A 9293-nucleotide genomic window follows, 5' to 3' on the forward strand; every position below is an offset into this window, starting at 1 on the left:
AGGGGTAGGGGTGGGAGAAACGCCCGGGCAGGAGGGCCTGCCACCACAGGCAGCCTGGTGTCTGGAACTACTGGCCAGCTCTATCTATTTTGCAAGTGGGGTGTGGGGGGGTACAAGCTCATCTTAAAGTCCCAAGAAACAAACTTGAGGTCCAGAGAGTAGCAGGGGTGGGGATGCGCCAAGGTCTCCTGCCCTGCAGCCACAGGCAGCCTTGTGCCCAGAACTGCTGGCCCCTGGTGTGTTTTTCAAGTTGCCAGGTCTGGGACTAAAATCATGGAGTCTGCCATGTGGGATCCAGCATTTTAACCACCATAAAACTTGCTAACTCAGTATATGATAGACTTTATTACCCCGGTTTTCTTCACCACCAGTTCATGAAAACTTACGTTATTGATAGCTCCCAAAATTTAGTGCCCTATTTCACAGCTTGATACTTTTTGCTGTTTCTTCTTCTTGGATTTCCTGTTGCATATACTGTGAAGCCCTCCTAACTTGTTCCGAGCTCCAGGTTATTCCATGTCTTTCTCTAATACTTTTGTACTTTTGACTGGTATTGTTGGGTTACTGATATTTTCATATCTACCCTCTATTAGACTGGAAGCACTTCAGAGCAGACTGTGTTTTTCTATCTCTGAATAGAGTCCATCACATGGGAGCACCCAACTCAGGAGGAAACTGTGTTTTTCCATCCCTGAATAGATTCCATCACATGGGAGCACCCAACTCAGGAGGAAGCTGAGGCTCAGGATGATTGAGTCATTTGTCCAAGATCACACAGCTTGTGCATGGAAAGCCAGACACACAGTCCAGATCTTTAATTGCTCAAGAACTGAAGAGAAAACAAACAGAAGCTGCACAGATGTCAGGAGATCCGAGGACTAACCTGGGCGGGTAGCTCCTATGTTATTCTGCAGTGATGAGGTACTTTACCTTCAGGAATTTTATAATTTGTAAGACTATTTCTGCATTCTCAGAAAACAGAACTGAGTGCTTTATGCTTTTATGCCCCCTTTTTTAGCCCCAAGGGAACATAAAAAAGTCTCAATAGCTGACAAATTCCTGTTTAAATAAATTTTGGAAGAGAGCTGATGAGGACAGTTGGCTGTAGTAAAGATAAGGACATTTTCTTTTTTTTTTTTTGGTTAAATTAAAATTTATGTAAAAGACCTCCACAACATTTTTCATAACAACTTTGCTCATAATAGTCACAGAACTGGAGACAATCCAAATGTCCATTAATGGATGGATAAACAAATGTATATATTCAAATAATGTAATTATCAGCAATTGACACAAATATTCCCTTTAGGAAGAGGCTCGACCAGGTGCTCCATAGGACCTTTACACTGTTATATCCTGAGTCTTTGTGCAATACCTCACCTATAATGCTCTCCCTGATGACCATATGACCCTTTACTTCTTTTCCTTGAGATGCAGTCCTAGTGGGGGATGCCTGGTTTTTACTGCTCTCCTTGGTACTGAAAAGATGTTTCTATGTTTCCTGAAAGTTTCTGTTTCTTTAAAATATTTTTAAGAATTTAAAAAATTTATTTTTTTTTCATTTTCTCTCTCTCTCTCTCTCTCTCTCTCTCTCTCTCTCTCTCTCTCTCTCTTTCTCTTTTTCTCTTTCTTTCTTTTTATTCTTCTTTCTTTCTTCTTTTTTAAAAATTTGCTCTGGAGCTTGTGCCAGGAGAGAAGGAAAGAGGGAAAGTGAGAAAGCACCCTGCAGGGGAGGTGGCCACACTACAGTCTCTTCTCTTCCATGCTCCTCTGGAGATTTTGGGCATGGTGGCACATGTTCCTGCTGTGTTTTCTAAGCCACTGGTTCTGTGACTTGAACTGCATATTCAGCCATGTGGGATCCAGTTACCCCAACCACCATGCCACTACTGGGCCCCTATAATTAATCAATTAATTTCTTTTATTCTTCTTTTCTTCTTCCTCCTTCTCCTCTTTCTCCTCTTCCTTTTTTGCTATGGGGTGCATGTGCTCAACAGAGAGAGACAGGACAGAGAGACAGAAATTGAGAAATTGGCCTTCTTCCCACGCCCCGGCATTCCACATGGACTGCGTCTGCTGGCGGGGTGCACTGAGGGGAAGGCCGCCTTGGGCTGCTGTAATTTGGAGTGTTGGCTGTGCGATGTCTGAGCTCCACTTCTACCCCACACCTGTGAGATTGAGACTTGTCCCCACTGAGACCTTGTCTTGAGAAGACAACTCAAAAGCAATCAGAATTATTTTATTGGGCCTTCTTCAAGAGACATCTCCATGGCTCCTGCTCCTGCGAGCTAGCCATTTTTGGGGAAACAAACGGAGAAATGAAGATGTCCCACTGATAATTTAGCCTCCAGCATACAAAACTCGTGTGATTGAACTTCCATGTTTGGGAAGAAACTGACCATCCACCAGATAACTAGAAATCGCTGCAGGACCACAAGAAATAAGGGGAAGCAGGAAAATACCTCTCCACAAGGGAAAAGGATAACTCCTCTTTATCCACACACAGTTCAATGGAAATCATGGATGTGTCTGATAAAGAATTCATAATGGCAAAGCTAACAGAGATAGAAGAGAAGAGAGACAAGGAACTGCTGAAGAGGAAGGAGAAAGGAGTTGAAGAGTTCCAGGGGGTGAGGAAATTCATGCAAGATCTAAAAGAGGAATTTCACACTTTACAAAAGAATCAGATGGAACTGTTAGAGATGAAGGCTATAATACAAGAAGTCAAAATCTCCCTTGAAAGTATTAAAAGCAGACTAGATCATACAGAAAATAGAATCTCTAATGTAGAAGAGAAAATGGTTGGCCTAGAAAAATCCACCGCGAAGACTGAGAAAATGGCCCAAAAATTTGAGAATAATATGCGAGAAGTACTAGATACCATCAAACGTCCAAACATCCGGATAATAGGCATCCCAGAAGGTGAAGAGACTCATAAGGGCATTGATAATCTATTCCATGAAATCTTACAAGAAAATTTTCCAAACCTGGAGAGGCACTCAAAGATTCAGTCCCAAGAAATACAGAGGACCCCAAATAGAATCAACCCAAGAAGATCTTCTCCAAGACACATTATAGCCAGATTGACCAAAACCACAGACAAAGACAAGATACTAAGACTGGCAAGAGAAAAAAGGCAAGTTACCTACAAAGGGTATCCCATCAGACTAACGGCAGACCTCTCATCGGAAACAATGAGAGCGAGGAGAGAATGGGAAAATGTATTCAAAGTATTAAGGGAAAAGCAATTTCAACCGAGAATTCTGTACCCAGCAAGGTTATCGTTCATTTGGGAAGAAAAGACACGAACTTTCCCAGATAAACAAAACCTGAAAGAATTTACCAGCACCAGACCGGATCTCCAAGAAGTTCTTAAGGGAGTGCTATGTCAGTAAAATTAAATGCAGACACACAGAAATAAGAGTTCAGAAACTAAGAAAATGGGCAACTTAATTGTAGGGCCAAAAGCTGGAGTTGAGTATTACATCCCAGATTTCAATCTGGAACATCGAACCTCAACAGATACAGAAGAAAGATTAAGTACATGAGACTGAACTGATGAAACAGTATTCTACGACTTGACTAAAATATTGCTGCTTTTCTTCTAAGCTTTGTTGTCTGGTTTTAAGGACTTTTGTCCTGTCTTCAGCTATCAATAGATTCATGTTCCGACTATTTGAACAGAATACTAACCTGTTTCTAGGCTTTAAGTTTCAAAGAAATATCCTTACCAGTTCAAAACTGCTTTTCTTGAAACCATCGGCTGATCTTGCTATTGAAAGTAGTTAGATTACTTATGATATTGTGTGACCAACGAAATGTTGGGGGAAAAGGGATTGAAGACAACTGTAGACAGCAGAGATAGTGTAATAAGAGAGTGGAATAGGGCAGAGGGCTAGACATGGGGTAAAAAAACATATATATGAAAGTAGAAATGGAATATTATGGATGATAACATGCATTATTAAGCCACTATATAGTATATTCTAGATGGGAAACCACATTTAGAATGTTGTGATGATGCTCAGGGAATGAATGTAAATTAATAAAAAAAAAAAATTTTCAGAAGAAAAAAAAAAAAGGCATTAGAAATACCTATTTGATGACTGCAGTTAAGCTATATAGCCCTAGTTAGGTGCTACTTTACAGTATGTTCATTCTATTCACTGAGGTTTATGCCTAAAGTCAGTCTTGTGTTCATGGATATGTACATATCAGCTGTGCTTGCTATTGAAAATATTTAGATTTATTAAGATATTTAGTGAAACAATAAAATGGGGGAGGCATAGAAAGCAACAATAGATACCAGACACAGTGTGGGAGGAGGGTGGGAGATGGCAGAGGGTGAGATAGGGAATCAAGGATGGGAAAAAAGGCAAAATATACAGAAAACAAGAAATGGAAAATGATTTGTTGACAATAACACATATGTTGATGTGCTTGAGCTTGATTGAGCCAACAGACAGTATATTTTGGATGGAAAATTCATTTTATATACAGTAATGATGTATAGTGAATTAATGTAAAAAAAAAAGTAAATAAATAAATAAAAAGGAAAAAAAAAGAAATTGAGAAATTGCCTTTGGGGGAATGGCCACACCACAGTTCCTTCTACAGTCTTCTCTTAGGATTTTGGGCACACATGCTTATGTAGTGATTTTCAAGCTGCCGAGTACAGGACTCAATCAGCACAGCCAGCCTTGTAGAATCTATGCTGCCTACTGGCCCCTGTAACTTATTTTTCACGTTTAATTGTACATCTTTCTGAAGTACAAATATATTTTTGTGTTTTTTTCTCCCCCCAGAAATCATGTGTAATTTCAGAGAGATATGTGTAAGAGAGAGAGAAAGAGAGAGGAAGAAAGCACCCCCAATGGAATGTGGCCATGCTGCAATACCTTTTCCATCCCTTTGGAATTTGGGGCCGGCACACACGTGTGCCCAGTGTATTTTTAAGGTGCCAGGGTTGGGATTTGAATTGCACGCTCAGCCATGTGGGATTGTTGGGGAATGGCTTCTGAGATGTCCAGGTTCTTCATGTTTTGGACAAAGAATTGAGTGAAATGGGCCAAAGGAAAGGGTAGTTTATTAAATGAAAGTTCAAGTGCACTCCTGAGAGGTAGGAGCAGCCCAAGCACACGAGGGAAAAAGAGACTCAAGGGCCTCATAGTTACCACGGGGTTTATAATTCCTTAACCTGGTTATATGGGTTGATTGTTGGCTGGGCCCAGGGGTTGTTTTCATCCCACTGACCTGTCACATGTGGTTGGGTCCACCATTTATCTCATTTGGTATATCAAATATAGCTTAATCTGCTAGACATCCCCCAACTGGAAATCTCCCACCGACATTACTTTAAGTGGGGAATTTTCTACCCTGCTAAGTAGGCAGATACTCCACTCCCCCTTACCCGCTTCCATTTTCTAGCTTTCTTCCTGCCTGGAACCAGCTCCCTCAACCACCTGACCATAGGGCTGACTCAGCAATATCATTTTTCAGAGCATGCATGCAGTGCGTGATAACCAAATACATTATCGTATTCATCAACTTCAACAAAAAACATTATATATCGTACACTTTTGATTTTTATGCTATTGTGTTTTTTTAAATAATTATTTTAATTTTATTAATTTATTTTTCTATTGACAACACATGTTAGCCAGAGATGAGAGAAGTGAGAAAGAAAGCTTCAAGATTTAAACCACAGTCAGACATGTGGGAATCCAGTGTCTTCACCACCATACCACCTGCAAGACCTGTTTTTATTACTTTTTTTTAAAAAAAGGTTTTTGCCATAGGGTGCATGTGCTCATCAGAGAGGAGAGAGATAGAGATAGTGAGAGGGAAAATGAGAAATAATCCTCTGGTGGAAGGATGGCCATGCTGTAATCCCTTCTCTTCCATTCTCCTCCTGGGGTTCTGGGCACACATGCACACATAACCAGGCATGATTTTCAAGCTACCAGGTCAGTGATTTGAACCATGCTTGGCCTGTGAGACTCTAGCATCTTAACCACCATGCCACCTGCTGCCTCATTCTACTAATAATTTTTAAAGTTTTTGAGATATATATATAACATTGGAAATGCCCACCCTTCCTTTTTTCTTTACTCTGTAGTAATATACCATTCCATAATCTATTTCCCTTGTTTACATGCATTCTTATTTTTGTTAAACTATTAAATGCTTTTTCTTGACTCCTCCCACTCCAACCCCTCATCTCCCTTGAAGGTCTCTGGTATGTACAGTTGCTCCCTGTACTTCTATGTCTTTGAATCTTTTGGTTTCTGCCATAGAGTGTAGACATTTAGTATATGATAAGTGGTGACATACTGTGTTTATCTTTTATAGTCTGACTGATTTCACTTAGCATTAAATCTGCTAAAGTCATCCACTTTGTATCTAATAACAGAATTTCACTGTTCTTTGTGACTGAATAGTCTATTATGTATATGTGCCACGTTTTCTTAATTCAGTCATCAGTTTTGGGGCACATATGTTGATTCCATGTCTTAGTTATTGTGAATAATGCTGTGATAAACATGGATGTACAAGTGTCCCTTCAACAGAGTGATTTTCTGTTCTTTGAGTAAATACCCAGGAGTGTGATTACTGAGTAATGTGGTAGTTCTATTTGTAAATTTTGGAGGAACCTCCACATTGTTTTCCATGATAGTTTTACAGATTTGCATTCCCATCACCAGTGCATGAAGTACTCCAGCCGATGGAGTAATGGTTAAAGCACTGGACTCCCACATTGCCCACTGATTTGAGTCTTAGACCCAGTGGCTTAAAACTCACACCAGGCATGTGTGTGTGTGCCTCCCCAAAATCCCTAGAGGAGAATGGAGAAGATAAGATTGTGGCATCTCCTACTCCCGGGGGGTGATTTCTCACTTTCTCTCTCTTCTTCTCTCTGTCTTTGTGGTGAACGCACACTCCCTGTAGCAAAACAATCTCTTTTAAAAAAAAAAGTGTATGATGGTTTCCTTTTCTCTATAACCTCACCAGCTCTATTTTTTTTTATCATAGCCATTCTGATTAAGGCTAGGAGAACTCATTATAGTTTTGATTTGCATTCCCTTATGATAAAAGATGTTGATCAATTTTGCATATGCTTTTTAAACATTCTATGTCTTCCTTTGAGAGTTGTTATTAGGTTTTTGTGGGAGTAAGCTGTTTGTTCCTTTTATATTCTGATTATCAATTCCTTGTCGAAAATACAGTTTGCAAACATTTTCTCTCATTCTGTGGGCTGTCTCTTTATTTATTGTGTTTAGCTTAATGTGATTTGATGTGTCTACTTTTGGAGTTGTGGCCCATGCTCTAGGAGTCTCATTTAAGAAATCTTTGCCTGAATTCAAATATTTCCCCTGCGTTTTCCAGAAGTAGTTTTATTCTTTGGGGCTTTACATTTAATTCTTTAATCCATTTTGAGTTGATTATTATTAATGGTGAGAGGGTTTTGGTTTTTTTTTTCTACAGGTGAATATTCACTTTTCCCAGCATCATCCTCACACAAAACTTTCATTTGTTTACTGGATTGTCTTGTGCCTTTTGTCAAAAAATCAACAGAGTTTATTTCTGGATTCTCTATTTTGTTCCAATGGTCTGTTTTAGTGCCAGTACCATGCTGGTTTTTTGTTTTTGTTTTTGTTTTTATTTTGCCAGAGGCCACATGTACTCACCAGAGAGAAAGAGGCCAGAGGCCAATGTACTCACCAGAGAGAAAGAGAAAGAGAGAGAGAAAGAGAGAGAGAGAGAGAGAGAGGAAGAGATACAGATAGTCAGACAAAGAGATAGAGAGGAAGAGAAAGCAAGAAAGCACTCTCCTACTGCATGGGTCAGGGTGATGCCCCAATCTCTTCTTCACTCTCCCCCTTTCAGACTTTTGGGCATGCATGTACATGTGCTCAGTGTGTTTCTCAAGCTACCAGTCCAGGAATTAAGGCATATGGTCAATCCCTTCGGATCCAACCCACTTAACCACCGATCCACAGGCTGCCCCCCCCATGCTGTTTTTATTATTACAGCTTTATAATATATTTTGAGATCAGGTAGTGTGATGTCTTCAACTTTATTCTTTTTGCACAGTATTGCCTTGGTGATACAGGGCCTTTTAGATTTTACACATATTTTATGATTTTTTTTTCTTTTTCTGTGAAGAATGCTGCTGGTGATTTGCTAGGAATTACATTGAAATTGTAAATTAATTAGGTAGTGTTGATATTTTAATTATATTTATTCTTCTATTCCAAGAACAAGAGATGTCTTTCTGTTTTATTTATTTATTTATTTTTTGCAATTAAGTGTTAACAGTTTATTCCATCCTCATGATTATAGACATTTGAGCAAGGTGGGCAAGCAAGGCAAATAAAGCAAACACCTTTTCCTCCCATTTAATCAGGGGTAGCATTTTGGCACTTTCATGATATGCAGGTTGACTTAATTCATTGACTTGGGTTAAAAGCTGGCAATAGCATATCTTTGCAATTTAGGTTCTTCCTTCACAGCTACTCCCTATATCCTAATTCCTAAACTCCTGTGAGCTCTGAAATGGTGTTTACTGTGCCATTCCTGAAGCTTTCATGTCTTCAATCTGACAACTTCATTAAGGCAGGGAACTGTTAAAAGTTGTCTTCCTCTTTGTTAACCCAGGCCACCAGCAACCTTAACTGTTAGGTACTATATAAAAATAAAACTGTGCTCCCAAGCATTGATTGAAACCGTTGTGTCTGGATGGATCCCCAGATAGTCAGACAAAGAGATAGAGAGGAAGAGAAAGCAAGAAAGCACTCTCCTACTCCATGGGTCAGGGTGATGCCCCAATCTCTTCTTCACTCTCCCCCTTTCAGACTTTTGGGCATGCATGTACATGTGCTCAGTGTGTTTCTCAAGCTACCAGTCCAGGAATTAAGGCATATGGTCAATCCCTTCGGATCCAACCCACTTAACCACCGATCCACAGGCTGCCCCCCCCATGCCGTTTTTATTATTACAGCTTTATATAATATATTTTGAGTTCAGGTAGTGTGATGTCTTCAACTTTATTCTTTTTGCACAGTATTGCCTTGTGTTACAGGGCCTTTTAGATTTTACACATATTTTATGATTTTTTTTCTTTTTCTGTGAAGAATGCTGCTGGTGATTTGCTAGGAATTACATTGAAATTGTAAATTAATTAGGTAGTGTTGATATTTTAATTATATTTATTCTTCTATTCCAAGAACAAGAGATGTCTTTCTGTTTTTTTTTTTTTTTTTTTTTTTTTCAATTAAATGTTAAAAGTTTTT

This window comes from Tupaia chinensis, unplaced genomic scaffold (assembly GCF_000334495.1).
Source record: "Tupaia chinensis unplaced genomic scaffold, TupChi_1.0 Scaffold144028_1, whole genome shotgun sequence".
NCBI classification, from domain to species: Eukaryota; Metazoa; Chordata; class Mammalia; order Scandentia; family Tupaiidae; genus Tupaia; species Tupaia belangeri.